A 17,385-nucleotide genomic window follows, 5' to 3' on the forward strand; every position below is an offset into this window, starting at 1 on the left:
TATTAGGCCCATTTCTGGAAGATATTGCTTATTAACAAAGGTTAGGCTTGCATTTATCAATTTTGATACATTTTGACCATACAAATAAATGAATAAAACAGGTAGGAACTTGGACTTCAAGGATAAAGAAAGTAATATGAGCTCAAAGACAAATAAACAAAAAGGAGAAAATGGGAAAAGAAAGGATATAGTAGAATTTTTAAGTGAGATAGAATAAACATGGAATGACGAAACTTGAGACAGTAGTAGGAAATAGCAATTAGGCAATTGTAAGAAGGGGTTAACCAAAAAAACACAAAGATTTTTCAATATTAAAAAAAAATCTCCTGGTTCTTAAAAGCCCTACGAAACAAAATATAATCTTCAGCAGTTGTCACTATCAAGGTGGAATTATCTTTATTCTTATTTCAGAGAATTTTACTTCAATTAAGTATTTTTAATTTTTTAAATATTTGATAGTTGGAGGATAATTTGTTTATGAACAGTATTTCATAAGCATAGCACAGAATTAGAGAATCTTCTTTAAAATGTTAGTAATCTTTTTGTGGTAGTTTGCTTTTTTTTCACATTATGTAAAGTGATAAATATATGTAGCCAGAAAGAAATTGTATTTTGTGCTTCAATAGAAAAGATTTCTAGACATTATTTATTTAAATATATTTATTAATATACATTTAATTAATATGTTCAACATTAATGGAAGGCAATAACTATGACATTGGCTTTTGGGAAAACAAAGTTTTATTGTGAGGTCAAACTGCAAGGAGACAAGAGGCAAGTTTCATACCTGTCTCTCTCAGTTGAGGTGCTAAAATTGGTCCAATGGGAACAGAGGAAAGGGAGAAAAATCTAAGAATGAGAAATATATGAATTTGACCAACTTTAGTTGGTTTGTCACAAATCACACCTGGAGAGTTTCAGATAACCAGATCTTCCTTGTGGATGAACCCTTTACTGTTTTGATTTATTTTTATTTTCTTCCATTTTTAGTCTTTTTCTCTCAATGGTCTGTGAATAGTAAATTCTCCTACCTTTGGGATTTCAGTAAATTCAAATTGTAGTCTGATTATTTTTATTGAGAAAGTAACTTTCCTCTTAGAAGAGTTTACCTCATCTTAGGAATACACAATTTTTTAAGGGAATACATATAAAAATATATCTTTTTTTCATTAGTCCTTTCTGGGACATGGTGAATCTTTTCAATCTGCTGACATGTTTCTTTAGTTCAGAAAATGTTTTGTCTATTGTTGGCTTGATTATTCTCTCTTCTCCATCTGTTCCTTTTCCTTCCTCTGAAATTCTTATTATTTGCATATCAAACCTCCTGTATTTTTCCCTTAGATTCTTAAATTTTCTCCCAGGATTTTTTATATTCTTATAATTTTTTTCTCTGTTTCGAGATATTCTTCTTCATTGATCTTTGCCAATTCTTAAATTTTTTCATCTTCTATTTCATTTCCTCTACTGAATTTTTAAAAAAATTTCCAGATTAGTTTTTAAGTTCTAAATGATATTCTTATATGGTCTTATTGTTTTTTATTTTTTTAAGTCCAGTTTTGAATCTTCTGTTTGGGTTCCATAGCTGACTGGAAGCCATTGGGTCAGGTTATTAGGGTCTTACAAGAGCTGGACATAAATCCAAAAGTTTTTTGATTCTTTGGACTTGTGGTGAATAAACAGATAATGATGAGATGCCACAAAATTGCTTGTCAGATGCTCCCATCCATGCGGGGGATAAAATAAAAACCTTGCTACTCACTTAACTTTGGAGATGGTTAGCAATGTGGCCCTAATTATGGCTCAAATACAAATTTTCAGACTCCACATAAGCATGACCTACTTAAAATAACTTAAAAGTTTTTCAAGAGTGAGTGCATCAAGGTGCAAATAATCATCCCAGTTCCATAGTTTCTAGACTTCCGTCAAGACATAGAGATTAAGCATTTATTTTCTTTGGAGTTAATTTTCTTTAACTGCAGACCATGACGGCATATGGTGGAAACATGAGGGTTTAACTTCAGGAGATGCTATATGTACAGAATCTCCCAAGTCTTTCCATAATGTTAGACCATGACCAAAGGGCACCCAGGGACCCCAAACTATTAAGTAGTGCATATTCTAAAAAGGGTTCAATCATCCACAGCACAAAGGCAAAGAAAACAGATTCACAGTGTGAAAGACTGTAAATAGAACTGGTATGCATAAAGAGAGGAGAAAAGCAAAGATATTCCTATTAATAGTTTCCTAATAAACCCCTTCCCCAAATTACCCATCCCTCTCATGGGAAAATGTCCAGCCAAACAGGGTTGTCCCTAAACCAGATGTGAGAACTGAAAGCTTGCCATGAAACTGAGTTACCTTCTGGCAGGGAACCATAAGAGAGGGGCTATGCAGATCCCAAAAAGCTGGGACAGAAGGAGATACCACATCGAGATAAAGGCTGCCTTTGTTTCTGCCAAGGATAGTCTCCCCATGTGTCTCTCTGCCACATGTCTCTTCTAAGTCCTTACATATCTCTCTTTCATAAGTCTCCTTTGGCTTTCCTTCACAGCAGTACCAGGTGCAAGAGGAGCTACAGAAGAGAGAGAAGTCTAGACTCACATGTGGTCAGTTAAAAGTGAAATATGGCACTGAACTTTACTCCTAGTTCCCAAGGGCCCATCAGTAAGGAAGTCCAGTTCATGGCATACTGGGACTTATAATCTAAGAGAGCTACATATAAATTGGGGGTGGAGAAAATGGTGCTTCCCCTTCACAGAGGTGTCTCTAACAATAAGAGACAATAAGGTGTCTATAACAATAAGACTAGGAGCAATTATACAAGAAGGTAATACCAGTTATGTGGTTTGCTATTTCAAGCAGTATGTACTTTTAAATCACCTTTTAGTCTCTTTAGATATATGTTAATTTTCCCATCTTACATGAGAAAATTAAAGTTTGGATTAATAACCTGCCCACATTTTCGTTAGTGACTAAGCTTTCAATTTCAGTTTGTTTAAACTCAACTCTTTCAAATAGATAACACTTCTACTTTCCAAGTCACTCTGAACTTGATTGCAGAGAAATTGTGATAGTTGCTGTAATATTCCCTCTTTTGGGGAATATAAACTTATTATTTTGGAATGATATTTACTGTAAAGTTAAATGGTAGTACTTGGCAGCTTGAATTTTAGCTCTCCTGCACAGAAAAATTGCTTAAATATCCATGCCATGTCTGAACTTTGAAAGTGCCACTCTGGATTAATGAAAACACCATTTGTTATTTGGTTTCAAATAGATATTGAGAAAAAAGGTCCCTTACAAGAAGTTGTGTGTGCTGAGGGAGGGGCATTGTAATTGTTGGGTTTCTGAAATTAAGCTGCTGCTTAGGAATGGATAAAAGCAGTTAAATGTTTAGTCATAGGAAACAGTAATCCCAATTCTGAATTTAGTTTTGAAATATTTGCTTTTAAGGTGAATGACTAAACAAAAATATTGTAGAAATTGTTCTAGAGATTGTGGAAATTTGAAAGGAAGAAATGACATGTTGTCTTTTCCTGTCTCTAGACAGTCTTTAGCTTAATCGATATGGGAAAAAAATGTAAATATAAGTAATTATTTTATATAGCTGTAATTGGAACCAAGCTTTAGTCACTATTCTTTCCTACCTAATTGTCAATTAAAATTTTTTTCAATCTCACTGCCATAAGGTAATATAAGGAGCTAAGTAGGGGGAGAGGTGTATTGACTAAAGAATGGATATGGATGTTCTCATGTCTATTAAAAATGTGAAGTAGGAAGGAGAAGTACATCATCAAAGTGAGATTGGGAAAAGCTACACTGGGTAAGGGTATAATCACAACAATAGATATATCTTTTTGTTTGTTCTAGACCATTTCCTAAAAATTTTCTTTTATAATCATGATACCCTTGTCCCAGAATGAATGACACCTGGTTGTTCTGGAATGAATGACCCTGGTTGAAACAAAATATAAACATTTATTGGACTACAGTCCAGGAGACAGGGTTTAAGACTTTGAATTGTGTGTTAAATTGCCTGGATGTGATAGGTCTTCTATCCATAGAAAAGGTGAGATAGTTTTCACTCTGGTCATGTGGTGAGTTATGCAAATGAGGGTTAGAAGTTCATCAAGATCTGGTACTATACAAATTAGGCTAGAAGACAGTTGCGATTACATTGGTCCAATAACATGCAAATCAAAAGTAAGATTAATTGAGAAATGATTTGTCCAGTTTCACTCTTGGATGGTCTTTGGTGGACTGACTTTGTTTCAGCTCCTTCCTGGAGATGAACTTTTCTGAGCATGTCTGGAAATGCCTGGGCATAGTGGACATGCCTGGGACCTGACCCTGAATAGCCTCCCAATTTTGTTTTAGTTAACCAGACTGAAATAACACTAAAATGTTTCCTATGTCCTGCCATACTATAATAATAAATTAAAAACATTTCCCCATATTTGATGAATTTGAAAACTAAGTATCTGAGAGGTTAAGTAGTCTGACCAAGCACACATTAGTATACGACATATCTGGTATTTATGACATTAATCATTCTGAGTCAAAATTCAGATTGTTTATTACTGTTTCTTGAATATATTCAGTTACCTTTGGAGAGGTGATTTTATAAAGAAATAGGGGAAAACTATCCCTAAATATTGTACCAAATAACTGCTTGCTATTTATTTATTGACTTATCCAGCAAACACACTTTCTTATTATTGATTGGAATAATGTGTCATCTCTCAGAGGTCACAGAGCTAAGAATGATCTGGTGACATTTTATTTTCTACTCTACACTTGTTTTTTTTTTTTTCTTTTTCCTATTTTTAAAAATATTTCATCTTTTGTGATGTGAATACAGAATTTAAAAGTAAATTATATTTGTATGCAGAAAATAATAGTGTCTGGAGAGCTCTATGTTTTAATATACAGCAGGTAAAAAAAATTCTCTTGCATCCTTTCCTGAATATTTCAGGAAAGGTAAAAATCATTGACTTAGTTCTTATTTTTCATTGTTTGGTCTTACAATTTATTCTAAAATTTATATTCTTTTTGCTTGTCACCACATTCCTTTTATTCCTTCTGATTTTTAAGCTTAAAAATTATTACTGTGTTACATGAAGGATATTTGCAAGAAACATTCAAATAAATGGATGTATCTTTGTTTCCCTTCTGCTTTTCATAAATTCCATAAAGATTTGATAAGATTGAATGGATATGCCATTAATCAGAGATTAGTTTTAGAGAAATATTTCTTTTTCTGACAGATGTTATAAAAATAGACTAAACTTTTCAGATGATACATAGAAAATACCATTTTACTTCTATGTGTATTTCATTTTACAATAAACTTCATAATAAAAGATCTTTACAATGAGTGATTATCCCCATTATTTCAACTGTTTATATCCCTGTGCCATATTATGTTTTGGTTTATCTTCTTAATAATAAAAAAGGAATTAACTTTAAATTTGATTAGAGATATAGACTTGATTCAAAAAAACTGTTTTTTTCCCACTAGTATATGTTAGTGTTTGATCAATATTGACTTTCCCTAAATATTAACACATAATGATTTTGTAAATATTTTTGAAAGTGAATAAATGAATTACTTTATTACTAATATTAGCTTTCTCCATAGTAATGTGGGGATAGTATCTAAATTATGAGGTATTAAATTATGTAATTAATAGGTTGAGCCCTGTTCCTGCAACACAGCTAATGCCAATCAACATTAGTACTTTTGATATCAATTTTTATTCACTTAAATTATACCAATCTGAAAGAAACCTGCATGTACATCTCTTACCCATGTTCTCATTCTTTGATTTCCTTCTTGTTTCGTGAGTGAAATTTCTCTCCTATCTGTACCAGATTTTATAATCTCTTTTATTTAGTGACTCCCATTCGTCTCATTTCCTCAGTGACACCTTTTTAGAAATTCTCCCTTTTTGGGATACCATTGCTTTCTTCCTTACCACTGGATTAATTTTTATTAGCATAAAAACATAATTTCTTCCACCACTACCTTATTTCTCTGATATTTTTTTAAGAAAAAATTATCAAGAGTTGTCCACATTTCTTTTCTATGTTCTCATTTCTACCAGTTTTGCATGAACCTAGTCCTGTCAGATTTTCAGCCTTCAATTCACAGATTCTCCTTCTCAAGATCTCTATGTACCTTCGTGTTGCTAAAACTAAAGTGAAATCCTTAATCTTTGACAAGACTAAAATTTATCAACAGTGTTTAACACAATTAACTCAATTTTTCCATTCTGTTTGAAGTATCTGTTTTATAGATCATCTGTTTTTTTTCCCTTTAGCTTCTGACTCTTTCTTCTCACTCTCTTGCTGTTTTTTCCTCCTCTTCCTAATGTTGGAGTTCTCTAGATCAGATCTTAAAGTGTCATTCTCTCTTCATCCCTCTGTAGGCTGTACTCTCCAGTCTAAGAAATTAAATAATATTGGTATGCTGATAATTAAATTTTTTTCCAAACTCTCAATTCTTATATTTAACTACATTAATTGACATCTCTTCCTAGCTGCCTTTATAACCAACTTGGCAGATTTAGCATGCCCCTAAATGAAATTTTGGTAATCTCTAAACCAGTTTCTCCAAAAGTTTTCTCCATTGCAAAATATGGCAGCTGATTCCTATGGTTTGTGTGAACCAAACACACTGGAGTCAAGTTTAACCTTTCTCTCTTTTTTTAAAGATTTATTTATTTATGCATACAAGAGCTGGGGTACAGGCCAGAGATGCAGGGGGTTGAGAGGATCCACCAGAGACAGAGTGGGGAACAGAACAGGCAGACTGACTGAAATACACCACTGAGGGGAGTAGCAGGAGAGTCAGGAGAGGTCTGCTGCACCATGTGGGTAGCTCCCTGGCCTGCCGGGGATAGAACTCATGCTGCAGAGACTGTGGATTGCTTCACAGTGCGGTGCTTAACCCCTTGTGCCACCAGGGAGGCCCTCACTTTCTATTTTTAATTCCATAGGAAATTCTATTAGCTAATCTTTGCTTCTGTATTTTATAAAAAGTTTCTGGTGAAATTTTATGAAAGGTTATAATTTCAGATTTTAAGACAATGGATAAGGACAAACCATATGCTTTCCACAACAATTCTTCTTAATAACAAGAAGTAAAGAAAAACAATACTCCACATATTTGGGAACCATAATAGTAAATAGAGTACCCATACATCTGGTCTGACTCATGACTGGAAATTTCCAATTGTATTCATAGACTTGTTTGTTTTCTATGGAGTTAGACATAACCCTTTTAATTCTCACCACTTAGAAATCATATGAATTTTCATTGGAGATTATTATTATTTTTTAATTTGGTATCCTTCTAGAGAAAACTGGAAACTGTCTTCAACATTCTCAATCTTCTTCTAACATCCTCTTTTTCATGCTGTACCCATTTGTGGCATCACATGTCCCCAGTGCCCTTCCTCCTACTATAAAGTATTATAAGAAAATCATTAGTTATAACTTTTAATATCATATGTGAAGTTCAAATCAAAACTTGCAGACTAACCCAACCCTTAATGGAAAGCAGTATGAAGTTGTATCAAAACATTAAAAATGGATCTGCTATACAACCCAGCAACTCCACTTGTAGACATCGATCCAAAAAATGAAAAAACACCAATTTGCATCTACCCCCAAAATTAGAAACCACCAATTTGAAAGGAAACCTGCACTCCTTGTTTATTGCAGCAACACTATGTACAGTAGCTTAATTATGGAAACAACCTAAATGCCCAACATAAATGAGTTGATTAAGAACATGTGGTATATACACACAGTAAGTATTACTCAGTGATAAAAAAAATAAATAAACTCATACCATTTGTGTCAACATGGATGAAGCTGGAAGGGATAATGCTAAGTGAAATAAATCAGAAGGATAAAGATAAATACTAGAAGGTATCATTAATATGTGGAATATAAAGTAACCAAACTAAGGGTAAGATAAAGACAAGCTTTAAAAACTAATTCTTGTAAACTGACTATAGAACTTAACACCAAGAGGGGTTGGGGGGAGGAAGCACAATGGAGTAGGTTGTGACTATGGGAGATTTTGGTGGTGTGTGCATTATGATGGTGATACCTGATGTATCCTAATGTTACCTAAAAAATGTTAATAATAATAATATAAAAGAATATGTAACAGAAAAAATAAAATTCATCATTAAAAAAATTCCATTCCATCTGTTACTATTTGAAATGAATACTCTTATTATAACCTGCAGGTGCTATTTTCAGAGCTCCACTGTCAGTAAACATGTAAGGGAGGGAATATATTCCATGGGCAATGGCACTTTTGATACAGGGAAGCATGAGGGGCATCTGTGACCCCCAAACCTGCCTGCTCTAAATGGGTTCTGTCATCTGCCATATCAAGACAAAACATACTTTAGTACATAAGACACTTCAGTGGAAAGGAACTTTAACAAAATTATTGTGTGATGAAGAGTAAAGAAGAGAAAGAATATAGTTTCTAATAGCTTCCAAATGAAAGCACCCAAAGATATCCATGCCCTTGTGGTAAATGCCTAGCCAAACAGGGTTGGCCCAAAACAGGACTGCTGAGGCCCCAAAGCTTGCCACAAATGTAAGACACCATCTGGTAGGGAACTAAAGGAAAGGGGCAGAAGGGGCTAGGCAAGTCTGGAAGGAAAAGAGCAAAATCAAAACCCAAACCAAGCTAAAAGATGCCATTGTCAGCTTCTCCATGCTTCCCTCACCCATGTCTGTTTCAAGTGTCTCATCCCATGTTCACCACGTCCCTAGTATATTCCCCCAAGCAAATGCAACTTCTTCACATGTCTCTCTGCTCCATGTGCCTCCTCCAGCCTTCTTATTGATCTCCTCCCTTCCTTCTCCTTCTTTCCCTCCCTGCTCAGCTCCACCCTTCCTTGGTTGGGGCAGGGAATCTCCTTTTTCCCTGGGAGTTACTCTGTATACTTTCTAAAAACCTCTGAAAGTTCACCAAATGTTAGTGAGAATATAATTTTTCTGCAGTGTCCCTCATTAACTACATTAAGACATAACTATTTGATTTTGTCAGTTAAAAACAACATGTATATTAAAGTACAACCATGTATAATTAATAGATATGTTATTAGATATATGTGTGTGTACATGTACATATGCATATTCATACATGCATAATTAGAAATCTTACTTTTCTTTGGTCATTGATAGTAAATACTATGTAAGGATATCTAAAAATCACAGACCTTGTGGGACTATCCAGACAACATTGTTTTGCTGTAGCACTTGGTGAGGGCCATTTTGGCTGCTGGCATGTTTTTTCCCCTGTATTAGCTATTGGACCGCTCCAAAATTAGAGGTATATAACCAGTGCAGATGTTACCTTAGTCATCTAATGAACATCTAATGATTTTATTTGAAAATCTATTCCAAGTGATGAAATTGTCCCCTGGAGAAGAGTCTAATCTGCCCACTACATAATTCTCTCTTTTGTTTTTACTCACTTTTGGAAAATACCTCATTTTCTGAGAGAAGAGCAGCTTGTTTCAGGAACATAACCTGATATTCTCTTTCTGTGTAAAGAACCTAGGTGAAAATAAAGATCCAATCCTATGAGTACTTCACATTCCCTATTGCTGAAATCACACCATGACAAAGCACAGAATGAGGGCAATTCAAGGGAAGAAGTCATTCTTTTTTTTTTTTTTTTTTTTTAGTTTTTTTTTTTTTTAATTTGTTTTATTTTTTATTGAGGTAACATTGATTTACAGCCCTGTACATCATTTGGGGGTATAGGCTCACACCTCTTCAGATCTATGTTTCCCATTGCTTATTATAAGATAATAATAATTTATTTATTTATTTATTTATTTATTTATTTATTTTAATTAATAAATTTTATTTTTATATTCCCCATACAATTGCAATCCCCCATTCTGACCCCAATCCCTCCCCTCCCGCCCCCAACCCCCAAAAAGTGTCTCTGGTTCATAGTTTTTGTTGATTTTGATTGTCACTTTCTTATAGTTATTCATTTTCCTGGTCCCTTATTTAAGTTTTCTAGATTCCTGCTATGAGTGAGACCATCCAGTATTTTTCTTTTTCTTTTTGGCTTATTTCACTGAGCATGATCCCTTCCAGCGCCATCCATGTTGCTGCAAATTGCATGTGTTTATCTTTTTTGAATGCTGAGTAATATTCCATGGTATATATGTACCACATCTTCTTGATCCAGTCATCTATTTTTGGGCATTTGGGCTGTTTCCAAAGCTTAGCTATTGTAAACAGTGCTGCCATAAACATAGGGGTGCAGGTGTTCTTTGGAATTGATGTTTCTGTGTCCTTTGGGTAAATACCTAGGAGTGGAATTGTTGGATCCTATGGAAGCTCTATGTTTAGTAGGTCCAGAAATCTCCACACAGCTCTCCATAGTGGTTGGACCAGTTTGCACTCCCACCAACAGTGCAGAAGAGTTCCTTTTTCTCCACAACCTCGCCAACACTTGTTGTTGCTAGTTTTTTTTTAATATGTGCCATTCTCACTGGTGTAAGATGGTATCTCATGGTAGTTTTGATTTGCATGGAAGAAGTCATTCTTGACATATTCTTTGGGCCATTGACTTTCTCATGCTAGGCAGTCCATTAGGATGTACTATTATTATTTCAATTTTGATTATGCATGTGCACAGCTGTTAGTTTGCATTGCTAGGAGAAGCATTTTGAATTTGATGATTTGGTATTTTAAATGCTGTCTTTTCTTAAGTGAAATCTTATTTTCTAACAATTTCGCCTTGATAAATTTGGCCACAGAGGAATATATACAAAAGTTTTACTTTCTTTTTCCCTTCTTCTTACCTTTTCCCCCTAGCACTAGAAACAAGGAACTACCCTACAGACTTTACTAGTACTACACCTAAAATTTTGGAAAATTTGTATTAAAAGTGGATAACATTATTTTTGGTCTTTTTCATTTCCGGAGGCTAAAGTGTGTTTACACTAGCTAACTCTTAGGGAGAAATGGTGATCTTGGGGACTAGTCAGGGTTTAGTCACGTTTTCTCTAAGATGTTCTTTTGTAGAAATCAAGATTTCTTTAGGCTTGGCCACTCAGTCAGCCAATTATTTGTTGATTTTGCCATGTTACAGTCAGAGGTGCACCCTTTGTGGGTATAACAGACAAAATGCCAACTTGGAACAGGTATAACTTCTTGGTTCATCAAATCAAAACTTCCTCTAGTTTTTCCCAGAATAGTTCCAATTTGTGAAATTGCTCCAGAGTGAATAAGCATGAGTAGCCTGGGGTTTAACTATTTTCATGAATATGATAAAAATTTTACTATTTTTATCAGGTTTTCCTGATACTATTTTTATCAAGGAAAACCTGATAAAATTTTCCCCTATCAGTCTGCTGAACTGACTTTCTGAATAGGTATTATGGAGCCTGAATTATAAATCTCCTTAAATAGGAAACTTGTCTTACAATTTATGTATATGTGCAGACTTTGCAATCCCAACACAAGGTACTTAAATATATGTTCAAAATGGGCAAATGAGTCTACCATTAAAATAATAATTGACAGTGAAATTTAAAGTGAGCAACATGTTTGTAACAGAGCAGAAGCATCTCCCTTTAAATGTATTTTTTTCTAAAAATTATTGTATATAATTCAGTGTTATAATTTACCAGTATGCCCAAAATGTGCTTAAAGATGTCTCCCAGCCAACAAACATTAGTGCTAGATTTTCTTGTCCAATACAATATAAAATTATTTAGTATATATGTGTATGAGTCTGGCTAAATAGTCTTTTTTTTTTTTAAGATTTATTTATTTATGCATACAAGAGCTGGGGTACAGGCCAGAGATGCGGGGGGTGAGGGGACTCACCAGAGACAGAATGGGTAACAGAACAGGCAGACTGACTGAAATACACTGCTGAGGGGAGCAGCAGGCGAGACAGGAGAGGTCTGCTGCACCATGTGGGTTTCTCCCTGGCTGACCGGGGATCGAACCTGTGCTGCAGAGGCTGTGGATTGCTTCATAATGCAGGGCTTAACCCCTTGTGGCACCAGGGAGGCCCTGGCTAAATAGTCTTCTAAGGCAGAGATATAACAACATTTTTCCAGAAAAAACAGGAATTATCATATATCATATATATTAATATATATCATTGATATATTGGTATATATGTGATATATATATATCATACTATATTAATAACACACAGGGCACATTTTCTTTTCTTTAACTTATTGACTGGTAAGTTCTCATTAATAAGTTATATTGCTAAATATATAATAAATACATCATAACAGGGAAATCCCCAAGAAAAGGGGAGGTTCCAGTTTCCCTGCCACACCCAAGGAAGGGTTAAATCCCAGGCTACTCATGCTTATTAACCCAAGCAGGAGAGGAAAGAAGAGACTAGGAGAAGGAAGGGAGAAGATCAAGAAGAGGGCTGGAGGAGGCACATGGAGCAGAGAGACACGTGAAGAAGCTGCATTTGCTTGGGGGAATATACCAGGGACTTGGGGAACATGAGATGAGACACTTGAAACAGACATGGATGAGAGACCCATGGAGAGGCTGACAACGGCATCTTTTATCTTGATTTGGGTTTTGATTTTGCTCTTTTCCTTCTAGACTTGTCTGGCCCCTTCTGCTCCTTTCCTATGGTTCCCTACCAGAAGGTGCCTTAGCCTTGTGGCAGTCTTTTGGGCCTCAACAGTCCTGTTTTGGGCCAACCCTGTTTGTCTGGGCATTTATGCAGGATGGCATGGGTAACTTCAGGTGTTTAACTGAGAACTATTTTTACTATATTCTTTCTATTCTTGTCTGTCTAGTGCACACTAATTGTAAGAAAGTTTCTTTCCACTGACAGTCTCATGCACTAAAGTATGTTTGTTTTTATATGGCAGATGGCAGAACCTATTTAGGACAGGCAGGTTTGGAGGTTCTAAGGTATGCCTCATTCTGCTTGCTAACAATATGATAAAATATATAGGCATATATGATATATAGTTATATATAACTATATATATGATATATAGTTATATATAAATATTTGCTCTCATTAATTTATACTGATAAATATAAAAATCAAAAACAATTTTTAAAAGAGTCAATATATATGAAAGAGTGACTGTAGACTAAAGATGAAGTAGTATATGTCAAGGCACTTTGAAAAGTTAAACACTTTTTAAGATTAAGATTTTATTAATAATACAATTTAAATTCAATGTCTTGACATAAGTGGTTAAAAACTGCATTTTCTTCCATCTCATTTTTCCTCCAAAGGAATTAGATATTTTAACATTTAAAGAGCCCTTCAGAAAAACTTGAGTGCCATTGTGTTTAATTGATTTGGTCAGATCCACAGAGGTGATTTAGCACCTGGTTTTGATCTTAATGGTGCTAACTTTCATCTGGATGATGGAGAGATTTCTCTTGCAACTCAAGCCAATCATGGCCAATTACAACATGATTTATTGGGGAACAGATCCACATTCCAGTAACATAAGCTCACAATTCAATTGGTGCTGCAGGCTGGGCTGGAAAACTTTCCTTGCTGAGTCAGTTTGTCACTAAAGGGAGAGCTGCTTCTCCAAGACACCAAATCGGAGAAAGGCTTTGAAGGCCCCTGTGCATAGAGTCAAAAGTATCTCAGAATGGCTTATTACAGTCCTTATAATGTTACAGGGCAGGGAGAGGGGCACCCCAGAACCCCCAAATCTGCCTGCTCTAAATACGTTCTGTCATCCACCGTATCAAGACAAAACATATAAACATTTAATGGAAAAGAACCTTAATACAATTAGTGTGTAATACAGAAAAGACAAAGAATATAGTTTCCAAACCAAGCACCCGAAGTTACCTGTCCCTTTGTAGGTAAACATCTGGCCAAACAGGATTGGCCCAAAGCCAGACCAGAAAACCTGCCACAAGTCTAAAGCACCTTCCGGCCAGGAGCCATAGAAAAGGGTCAAAACAGACAAGTCTGGGAGGAAAAGAGCAAAATCAAAACCAAGATAAAAGCTGCCATTGTCACCTCCCCATGGGTCTCTCACCCACATCTGTTTCAACTAGTAAAGGACCAAGCAGCAAGTGCAACTTCTTCACATGTCTCTCTGCTCCTTGTGCCTCCTCCAGGGCTCCTTCTGGCTCCCCAATCTGCTTCCTTCCTTCCCCAGTCTCCTCTGCAGCTTCTCCTCCTCCCTGCTCAGCTCTACCCTCCTTTGGGTGGGGCAGGGAACCTGGAACTTCCCCTTTTCCTGGGGACCACTCTATTACAATACTGCTTCAGAAGTATATTAGCAGAACCACCTTTTAGTTTTGTTGGGCTTGGCCTCACAGCACAGCTGAGCTTTGATCCTCCCTGCCTTGCTGTCTGTTTGTCAAGTGGTCGTTTTCATTTTAAACTGTTAGCCATAAGTCACTCCATTTCAACATCCATTTCCTGATCAATCAGGATCAATTATAATATTAATACATATAATAGTGATAAACACTTGATCCTGATCTCCTATACAATTTTAACTTGAGACCAGAACCAGGGTTAGAAAATAATTAACAGAAGAATAGGAACTGGATGCAAAGTGGAAACAGCAAAAATTTCAGGTCACATAGATTTTTTTTTGAAAAGACATTTATTTTAGTACAATTCTTTTGCATTTAAGTATAGAAACACCTTTTTTTGGGTCACAGTGTGTTGACTCTACACAACTGGAAGCAATGTTTTAGTCAAAATGCAGATTTTCATCGCTCTGAAGTACAATGACCATTTGAAGTATAATGACCTTCCCTCCAGCTGCTCTCCTAGGCATCATAACCCCTGGAAATCACTAATCTGCCTTTTCCTATAAATGAATCAAATAATGTGTGCCTTTTTTTGTCATTTAGCACAGTGTTGTTTTTAGTTGTTGTAGAGTGTCCTACTGCATGAGTCTATAAAATTTGTTTATCCATTCATCTCTTAATAGAAATTGCCAGCTTTGGGTAATCATAAATGAAGACTTTATGCAGGCCTTTGTTTGATACATGTGTCCATTTCTCTTGGGTCATTGCCTATGAATGGAATAATTGACTCATAAGGGTGGATGTGTTTGTAACTTTATAAGAAACTATCAAATTGGTTTCCAAAGTACCTATATCATTTTGTGTTCTTACTAAGAAATGTAACAGAGTTTCAGTTGCACTGCATCCTTGCTAGTACTTTGTATTGTCTATTTAAAAAAAAAATAGCCATTCTAATAGTTTTATGGTAATATCTCATTGTGCTTTTGATTTACATTTTTCTAATGACTAATAACATGGAGCATCTTTTCATATGCCTATTATGATCTACATCTTGTCTTTGATAAAGTATCTTTTTATATCTTCATTTTATAAAATTTGGGTTGTTGCTTTCTGTTTTTAAGTTATAAATGATTTATATATCGTGAATGTAATTATTTTATCAGCTATGTATTTTGCAAATGTTTTCTTATGAGTTGTTGCCTATCTTGCCTTCTTTTTATCATGAAAATAGAAAACAGAATTTATTTTTGATAAAATCCAATTGAGATATTTTTTACTCTTAGGACTGCTGGGTTTTTTATCTAATCTAAGAAGGAAGTATCTAACTTCAGTTTCACAAAGATTTTTTTAAAATAATTTCTTCTGGAAGTTGCTGATTCATTTAGGCCTATCACTCAAGTTAAAGTTTGAATATGATGCTTGGGAATCTGCTTTACTTCAACATCTTTATTTTTTAATCCCCACTATTTTCTGTGCTGTGGTTCTCTCCTCAGCAGTGTACTTTGTCAGTCTGCCTGCTCTGCTCTCCACTCTGACTCTGGTGAATTCTCTTGCCCTCCCACGCTTCTGACTGTACCCAGTGCTTGTATAAACAAACAAATAAATCTTAAAAAAAATAAAAAAAATAAAATCACTTATCTAGTTCACTTCCCCCAATTTTTAGGTTTTTTTTTTTTTTTTTTTTTTTTTTTTAAATTTTTAGGTATTAACAGATGCCCAACACTTAATGTCGGAGACATTCCTCTGACTCTGCTTTCCTGCTCCACTGGTCCACAACTCGTAGATAGTTTGTTCCTTTTGACAGATGTCCTAAGTCCTAGAAGTGTGGCATTCTTTCTTATGATATATTTTATTTATTTATTTATTTATTTGAAGTTACTCAAATAGAGACTTGAGATTGAAATCTAGTATTTGTGCATAAGCTGAGTTCTTTATCTAGAAGTGATAGATCATTCAATAACCATCTAATGAAACTGTAATAACTCAATCAGTGTTGAATTCTTATAAATGCCATGTTTGTATGAGAACCTCTAAGAAATATCTCCTTTGTAATCTCTGTTTGATAGAGTCAGAAACTTTTATGTATGACCTTCAAACAAAGAAACAGTGTGTCTACCATTTTTAGTGCTAAAGAAAATAGCATGAGTACAGAATCCCACTAATAAAGCTATGATCAAGAATGACTGATAGACAGCTGGGCAAGCAGCTGGGCCTTTCATGAACAAAACAAAGCAAAAGTGTGTGAAAACTGAACTTTATTTGAATGTGAACTAAATTCAACTGCAAAATCCCTGGATGCATTGTGGGTTTGTGCATGCAATATTCAATTTCTTTCTCTTATTTGTATCTTAGAAATAGAAAGTAAATTTATGTCAGAACAAATGACACGTTGCATTTGCTCTGACCTTCTCCACACCACTGGTAATTTTTCAAATATATATATATATATTCAATATATTCAAATGTTCCCATCACATTTTGCATAAATGATAATGATCTTTGCATTCCTTAGCAGTACTTTTCAAAAGATTTGTATCTCAAGATATGGTTATTAATTTAAAAGCTGCTGTTAAAGGACATAGGAGATATTGACACCTTTTGCTTATTTGCCACATGCACTGAGGAAAAGTCCTTGAGTAAGGGCAAACAATGAATCAGCAGGACACTGGAATCAGAACCTTTCCAACTTCTTCAAGGATGTAGCCCACTCTCTGTATCAGCAGATCTCTCAGTATTTCTCAGGCCACACTCGACTTACGATTTTTGTATAATTTCAGAATTATTCCATTATAATTGTTGAGAAATAATTTCTATTACCAGACAAAAAAAAGTTAAGAATTCTACTGAGAAAAGGGATTTAAGATAGGTTCAGAACATTTGAAAAGATTCCCTAAAATTCTCCATGGAAATAAGACTTAAATCAACTAAGAGTAATGTGAAATAAATATTTTACAAATAGCAACAGATTGCACAGTAATATAAGTGTCCAATAATACATGTAAGTACTTACAGGGCTGCTCATGTTTCTTATTAGGCAGAAGAAAAGCAAACTTCTATTAAATGTTGTTGATGTGTTTTAACATA

General features: G+C 34.9%; 1 protein-coding gene across 10 annotated transcripts in view; it reads left to right on the forward strand.

Moving 5' to 3' along the window:
- KCNC2 (potassium voltage-gated channel subfamily C member 2) overlaps positions 1 to 17,385 on the forward strand; it is a 271,287-nt gene that overhangs the window by 85,106 nt on the left and 168,796 nt on the right. The gene's annotated exons all lie outside the window — the stretch shown is intronic.

Source organism: Talpa occidentalis, unplaced genomic scaffold, assembly GCF_014898055.3.
Source record: "Talpa occidentalis isolate TD23 unplaced genomic scaffold, MPIMG_talOcc4v2.1 talOcc4.16, whole genome shotgun sequence".
Taxonomy (NCBI): Eukaryota; Metazoa; Chordata; class Mammalia; order Eulipotyphla; family Talpidae; genus Talpa; species Talpa occidentalis.